We start from the raw sequence: 8,671 nt of genomic DNA on the forward strand, positions 1-8,671 counted from the left end.
AGCATGCATACTTTTGTGCACAATAAAAAGAGAACTAGTCTTATAAGACAAAAACATTTTTCATTTGAAATGCATTTTCATATGCTTACTCTAGTGCAGCATTGTAAGCATTCACAAGGTTCATATTATCCTTAAGCTAGGTTCCTTGCATCCATTTAACATCTCAAAAAGGATAATTCTTTAACTTAATAAGATATCGTCAGATAATCTTACCGTTTCTTAATACCTTGTCTTCATGTCATAGGATGGACTTAGATTGAAGTACTTCTTCTTGCTCTTCGATTTTTGGAGGGTCTGCAACAACTTTTGCTTCTTTTGATGGCGCTCCTTTTGTAAGGCTTATGTAGGCTCTCATGGAAAACATGGTGCATGAGCCAATGGTTGGGCAACTTTAATTGATAAACTATCTCATTGATTAGCTTAAGAATTTAAAAAGGACCATAATATCTTTTTGCTAGTTTAGCATCATATTCTTGGTGGTCCATAGGACTCTTGCCTGTAGTATGCCTCAGATGAGCCTTGAGGAACTTTAGCAAGACCCAATCATTTTCCTTAAAGGCTAAGACTCTTCTGTGCTTATTAGCAGCAACCCTTTTTGCCTTTCCTGTGAGATGGATATAGCCCCTTTAATCTTTGGAAAAAGATTCTTGTAGGTCTCGGCTATATTCATCAGCAGCGAAGATCTTCCCATGTAATTTAAGTAGTCAGGGACTTTTGGATCTTCCTTCTTTAACCTCAAAAGGTACTTTCCCCATAGAAGTATGTACAATATCATTGTACGCATACTCTATAAGAGGTAGGTACTTCTATCATTGAGAACATTGATCTACTTCCATGACATAGGCTTTTAGTAGATCAAGAATCGTTAGATTAGTTATTTCACTTTTGTCATCCGTTTGTGGATGATAGGCCGAAAGAGAAATTTAATCTACTTCCTAGATTCTCAAAGAGACCCTTCTAGAAATTACTGGTCATTCTAGGATCTTTGTCCAACACTATGGATGTTGGAAATCCATGATGCTTGAAAATTTGAGATGTGAAGAGGCTTGCCATTTGATGTGCCTCAATAGTCTTTTTGACAGGCATAGATTGTGTTTTCTTGTTAAGCCTGTCGACTGGAACAATCCAAGTTGCTTCCCTCGATCAAATTGAAACATATTCTTGTATGTTTACTTTTCATGGTAGACCAACAGAAATACATTTCTACTCCTTGAAGAGTAGATTATGGATTTCCTCTTTGCCCCGCATAAGGAGATGTATGGGATTCATACATGACGTTCTTATTGTATGGGTGATTAACACATAGCCTATTGCCATTTGGAAGATAACCATCCTTCAAGGTGAATGGTTCTTGTTACTTCCCTATTGCAAAGGCTGTAATTACGTACTTAAAGTCTCTGTCAGTAGCAGACTCATCTATCATAAAAGATAGATCATTGTGAGTTGCCATAGACACCACATTGACCTATGGTTGTTGTGAAAGTGCATCGACCACTTGATTGTGCTTGCCAACAATGTGAGAAATATGAAATTTAAATTGCAAAAGAAATTTTGCCTACCTCATTTGTTTGTCGGGGAGCTTGGTTTGCGTCATGAAGTTCTTGAGGCTTTGTGATCCATTCGTAGGATGAATGGAGTCCCCAAGAGATAGTGTTTCCACGTGTTTAGGGCATATAGAATAGCTAATAGCTTTTTTTGTATTTGCCCAATACTCACTTATTGAAGTTGAGTCTTTGACTCTCATATGCTATGGCATGCCCTTCTTGAAGCAAAATACCTTCAAGGCAATCACCACAAGCATCAGATTGGACCTCAAATGGCTTTGAGAGATCTAGTAGTGTGAACACACGTTGAGAGATAAGCGTCTTGCACTTTTGCAGTCCATGAATACTTAATGTTCTTTTTTTGTTAAGTCGTGTAATGGGCACACATACCTACAAAGCTTCGTACCTCTTGTAGATTCCTTGGACTAGGCCATCTTTTTATTACCTCTAACTTTGTTGCATCCATACGAGTGCCATCTTTAGAAATAATGTGACCTAAGTATTGAATCTCTTGTAGAAAAAAATCACTTTTCTTTTGATTAATGAAAAGCTTATTCTCTCTCACAACTTGAAAGGTTACCTGGAGGTGTTACTTGTACTCTTAAAGAGAATTTGGATGGCCTGAAGATTTTTGTCCATCATGAGTTTGAATGCGTCTGGAGCATTTGTCAGACCAAAACTTGTAAATTATCAAATAGATTTTCTACCCGTGACAGAGGAAATCTATTTTTGATAGTGATCTTATTTAGTGCTCTATAGTTGACACACATGTGATATGTGTCGTCTTTCTTTTGCACTAGAAGCAATGGTGAACAAAATGGAGAAGAGCTAGACCTCACCATTCCCCCTTTTTTTTCTTTTTTTTACGGATTCATGCACTTGCCTCATGATCTCCTCTTGTTGAGCTTGTGAAACTCGATAAGGAGGCTTATTAGGCGGTGAGCTTCTTGATAGGAGCTCAATTGCATGGTCATCATCCCTCATTTTAGAGATAGCTCACTAGGGATGTCATCAATGAAAACATCTTGGAATCCTTTTAGAAAATTAGACAACTCTAATTCCTCTTGATTCCCTTTATTGCAGGGATATGGTGTTCCCCAACTCATTAGCATCTATGTACATGCTCTTTTCCCTGTAGGTGAAGTAGATTCTCCTTTCAAGGAACTTCATGTTGGAAGCCATGCGCTTAAACCATGGTGCCCCAACGATTAAATTCTCATGTTTGAGAGGGGAGATGAAGAAATACTCTTTGTCCAAATAGCTTTGGACATGAAGCCTTAATTTTCCAATGAAAGAAGTAACTGAGACGTCTTGCCCCTTGATAGCTCCACTAGCTTTCAATGCATCTCCCATCTTGTGGGCTTGTATGCCTAGCTTAGTGGTCAACTCCATGGATATGAAGTTGTGAGTTGAACTAGGGTCAAACAAAATAAAGGCATCATGCTCTTGCATCTTTTCCCAAGCATAGGAGAGGAGAAATCCTTGGCAATGAGCATCCTCTTTTGGAGCTTCAAACATAGAGACTCTAGGAGTCTCATTGCGGGCAATTCTCTTGAGGCAAGGACGATAACCATGGCCTTGCTCCTTACACTTAAAGCATTTGTGGTCCTTACTAAAAGCTTCTAACTCTTTAGGAGAGAGTTTATATTTACCTTTGTAAACTCCCTTCTCCTTGGACCAATTGTTGTTGTTGTTGGAATAGCCTTGTAAGAATTTTGGGCATTGGTTTTCCCCTTGGCATCATTTTTGTCTTTATTTTCCATGGGCTTGACATTCCGTCTAGCCCCTTGTTGGAAATTGACGCGCGAAGCAACCATGGTGTGGTGAATTACTTTGGTGATAGAACAAGGACGTTGAGAGTTGACATACTCGGCCATCTCTTTGGGTAATCCCACACATAATTGTTGCTTTTGCTCGACAAAGTCTATCTTTTGAAAGGTAGTATCCTTGAGATGTAAATCCCAAAATGTGTCCACATATTTGTGGATAGACTCATGAGAGAGAAGCTTTAAACTTCACCATTTGGTAAGCACTTTTTCCTTTGCATCACTTGCAAGGAATTGCTTCATGATGAAAACTCGTAGAGTTTTCCATGTCTTTGGGGCTTTGCCGTTGCCACGAAGGCTAGCCCACCATTGGCGAGCCAATTTTTGGAAGTGCATAGCTACATGGTGTAACTTGGAGGACTCCGTGAAGCCCTCGTCTCCAAAGGCCCATCAAATTGTTGGATGAAGGCCAATACTTTGTCGGTAGCACTAAAGGTGCCATCATAGGTGAGAAAAGAGATACTCTTTCCTCCCTCTTTGAACTTCTTTAGCTTTTGTGACCTTCACCATGCAGGGTAAGATTTGTGATGTCCTCCCCTCTTGTATATTCTCTAGGAGAATAGCCATAGCTTTCATCGGTAGAGGAGGAAGGTGAAGAAGAAGGAGAAGAGGGTGACCTCTTTCTTGCCCTTTTCTTCCTTTGTTTCCTCTCTTTCCCTTTGGAGTGACGAGGAGAAGGACTATGGGTTAACCGTTTCCTCTTGGGAGGAGTTGGCGATTGTCTAGACCGCCATCTTCATGGAGCCACATCTTTTGAGGAACCTAGGGAGTCATGACTTTCTCATTCTTTGGATTCCTCCTCTCGTATGGCAGAGAGTCTTCTTTTGGGGGTCTCACCAAGAGGCCTCCTAAGCTCTCTCTCCTCTTTGAGAGGAAAGGAAATTCCATAATTATGAAGTTGTTGAGTAACTTCGGCTTGCAAAGAGGGGTTGCCCATAGCTTGTTGCAACCTAGTAACAAGATAATTAACAAACATGGGGGCATCATCATTATCACCTTCATGTGCAAAATCAAAGTTATCAATGTTCATTCTACTCTCTTGGTTATTGCGAGCCATGTTAATTTAACTTAGGTGTTTACTTAGTGTATGCTTTGTCAATTCAAAACCTTAGTTGCTACTCCTCTTAGCCTTTGAAAATAGGCACTTAAGTATCTACACCCACGGCTCGAATTGGTTAATTATAGAGAGTAGTGGAGTGAGTCTAACATAGCGAAGTTGCCGAGGGATAGCTTCTTTCGGACTTCTTATGGCTCAATAATAGTAAAGCCGTAGGCAAGTCTAAAAAGACTCCATTTGTCATAATAATCAATATCTAATTCTCCTAAATGATTTTCTCATGTTAAACTGATCATTTAATATGGGGAAGTGCCAGGGGAGAAAAATCTAGAATATTGGTTAAGCTAGCAGACCGGCCACATTAGGGATCCAAAGGAGGGAAAATAGGGATCCAAAGGGGGGGCCATCTGCAAAAGAGCCATGTGAAACAATGGGCTAAAAAGACCCTAAGGTTCAGCCCATTAAGACTTCCAAAATGCTAAGGTTCCAAAATTCAAAGGTTGTGTCCAAAGGTCAACCATAGGGGAATTGGATGCTTTGTGTGTGTACAAAAAAGTCTTTACAATCCCTACTTAGGAGGGGGCGAGCCTTGCATGTAGGGGATGAGAGAGAAAGCCACACACACACACACACACAAGCTCCCTTTACACAAAGGGAATGAGGGACACATGTCAGCTCCCTAGGCCAGATGCCCACAAGGTCTACCCAATTCTTATTGGATGGCCTTGGAGGTGGACCAATGAGAATTAGGCTAGAGTAAATCTAGTTTAATTAATTTAAAAACACTTAATAAAAGAACCAATGAGAATTAAGTCCTTAGAAGACTATTGGACAGTCTCCCAAGGGGTCTAATGAGCATTCAGCAGCCCAATGGCTTGCCTGATTCCTATTGGCCAGGAGGCAAAGGGGTCCAATGAGAGTTTAGTTGAATTATTAAATTACCTAAAGCTCTCACAAAAGGGGAAAGGGGGACACATGTCAGAAGGCTATCACTTATGCTGCTTAATTGTCATTGGCTAGCCCTAGGGAGGTCCAATGAGAGAATAGCAAGAGCAAATAGCAAGAGGGGTCGCCCAAGAGAGAGAGGGGGCTGATTTTTGCAAGGCATTATCACACACACACTCGCACAATCTCATGTGTGAAGTAAAGAAGACTCTCTCTCCTTCTCAAGCTTTAATGGAAAGCTTACCACCTACTCCAAGCTTGTGAGAAGGGAGGCCTACACCAATAACTCTTGGCTTTGTGATGCAAATCCAACCAAGAGCCAAGCTTCAATGCATGATCATCTCCTCTACCATGCTCCTTCTTCTTCTCAATCTACTCTCATACCCTGCTAGCTCTCACCATCTTTGAAGGTGTGTGAGGTCTTGGGTCCGAGACCGGGGATAATTGATGTTGTGTTTGCTAAGTGTTTTGCTTAGTGCATGAAGCTTTCATCTTCATTGCACTAGCTAGTCTTAAAGGAACACAAAGAATTGTATTGTACAATGTCTCTCTTGATGGGAGAAACCATAATACAAAGCCTTTTGGAGGGGGGACCGGCTCCATGCAAATCCGGTCCTCAACTGTTGTCAATAGCTTAATTTCTCTCTCTCTTTTGAAAGTATTGTTCATGCTATCTAACTAGGTGTTATGCTTTTTGTTGCTCTCTCCACCCAAGCACTCTTGTAATTCTCATTAGAAATCTATTCTAATGAAATTCCTACTATGTTCATGCTAATTTCCGCTACACACAAGTTTTTAGGCCATTAAATGTTACACCATTACTAAAACCAAAGCTCCCGAGGTGTGCACCATATCCCACATAGTGGGCTCAACAAAACCGATAATAGATCCCAGTCCCATTCACCCTAATATAATTAACAAAATCAACCATTAATAAGCTACTTAAGGACCTCTGTTCTTAAGCAAGAAAAGAGAAACCTAATGCTCTGATACCAATGGAATAGAAATGGCCTATGAACTTTGAGAGTAGCGGAATTAGGAAATTAGGTGAAGCACTTTTGGGAGATTACTTTGTGAGCATAGCGGGTGAACTTAATTGATGGTAGCAACATAAACATGGTACTTAGTTAACTTGGCATGAACAATACTTTTGCAAGAGAGAGAGTTTAGAGAACATGACAATAGTTGAGGACCGGATTCATATGGAGCCGGTCCCCCCTCCAATAGGCATTTGTATTATAGTTTCTCCCATCAAGAGAGACTTGGTACAATACAATCTTTGTGTTCGTTGTGGCCTACGTGATGCAATGAAGATGGAAAGCTTCATGCATCACAATCATAACATAAACTTGTAGGCATTTGTATTATAGTTTCTCCTATCAAGAGAGACTTGGTACAATACAATCCTTGTGGCCTACATGATGCAATGAAGATGGAAAGCTTCATGCATCACAATCATACCATAAACTTGTAGGCATTTGTATTATAGTTTCTCCTATCAAGAGAGACTTGGTACAATACAATCTTTGTGTTCCTTGTGACCTACGTGATGCAATGAAGATGGAAAGCTTCATGCATCACAAGCATAACATAAACTTGTAGAAAGAATTAACTATCCCAAGCCTCAGTCCCAAGGCCTCAAACACCTTTGAAGGTGGAGAGAGCTAGGGGGAATGAGGATATGGAAGAGGAAGAAGAAACATTCCATATGAGAAAGAAATAGTTCCTCACTTATCATTACTCTTCTTGCTAGCATACATAATAGCATAGTAATGGAGATGGAGAAGATGGCAGGCTTAAGCATTGAAGCATGGCTCTTGGTTGGATTTGCATTCCATAGCCAAGAGCGTTGGTGTAGGCTTTCACTCTCACAAGCTTGGAGAAGGAGGTGGCGTTCCTCAACTTTCACCAAGAGAGAATGGCCTTGCAAATGAGTTTTTGTGTGGAGTATATCCCCCTAGCACACCCTTTCCTTGCTTTGGGTGAAATTTCTTCATGCTACAAGCTCATTGGACCCCTCTCCCCTTAGCCAATCACATGCAGCATGCAGTCAAGCACATGGGTAGTCTTTTGACAAGTGTCCTCCTTATCCCTTAGAGAGAGAGAGATTGAAAATATCTAGATATTTGTTAGATGAAAATAGAAGCTCATTGGACCCCTCTTTAGCCCAACCAATAGCATTCAAGCACACCATGTGGTTAAGCTTAGTGAGAGTCTGACATGTGTCCCATGTGCTCTTTTAGAATTCCCCTAACTTTGAGATTTTTATGCATAGGAAGTTTCTCAAGCAGCTTCCTCATTAAGTGTGTAGGTTCTCTTTTTGACTCAAGCATCTTACCCCCCCATGCATAGGAAGCTTCTCAAGCAACTTCCTCATTAAATGTGACAAGTACCTCAAGTACCTTATGTTGGGAGATTTAGGGTGGATGCTCATGTGAAGCATTCATACTTGTGTGTGTGTGTGTGGATGAGAGAGAATGACTCTTAGACAAGAGGAAAGCAACCTTGAATGACTAGAATGAAAAAGCTTGAAATACATGCTTGAGAGAGCCTTGTTCTCAACTTTCACCAAGAGAGAATGGCCTTGCAAATGAGTTTGTGTGTGGAGTATATCCCCCTAGCACCCCCCTTCCTTGCTTTGGGTGAAATTTCTTCATACTACAAGCTCATTGGACCCCTCTCCCCTTAGCCAATCACATGCAGCATGCAGTCAAGCACATGGGTAGTCTTTTGACAAGTGTCCTCCTTACCCCTTAGAGAGAGAGAGTTTGAAAATATCTAGATATTTGTTAGATGAAAATAGAAGCTCATTGGACCCCTCTTTAGCCCAACCAATAGCATTCAAGCACACCATGTGGTTAAGCTTAGTGAGAGTCTGACATGTGTCCCATGTGCTCTTTTAGAATTCCCCTAACTTTGAGATTTTTATGCATAGGAAGTTTCTCAAGCAACTTCCTCATTAAGTGTGTAGGTTCTCTTTTTGACTCAAGCATCTTACCCCCCCATGCATAGGAAGATTCTCAAGTAACTTCCTCATTAAATGTGACAAGTACCTCAAGTACCTTATGTTGGGAGATTTAGGGTGGATGCTCATGTGAAGCATTCATACTTGTGTGTGTGTGTGTGTGTGGATGAGAGAGAATGACTCTTAGACAAGAGGAAAGCAACCTTGAATGACTAGAATGAAAAAGCTTGAAATACATGCTTGAGAGAGCCTTGTTCTCAACTTTCACCAAGAGAGAATGGCCTTGCAAATGAGTTTGTGTGTGGAGTATATCCCCCTAGCACCCCCCTTCCTT

The sequence above is a fragment of the Adiantum capillus-veneris genome, chromosome 18 (assembly GCF_014529385.1).
Source record: "Adiantum capillus-veneris isolate H3 chromosome 18, ASM1452938v2, whole genome shotgun sequence".
Taxonomy (NCBI): Eukaryota; Viridiplantae; Streptophyta; class Polypodiopsida; order Polypodiales; family Pteridaceae; genus Adiantum; species Adiantum capillus-veneris.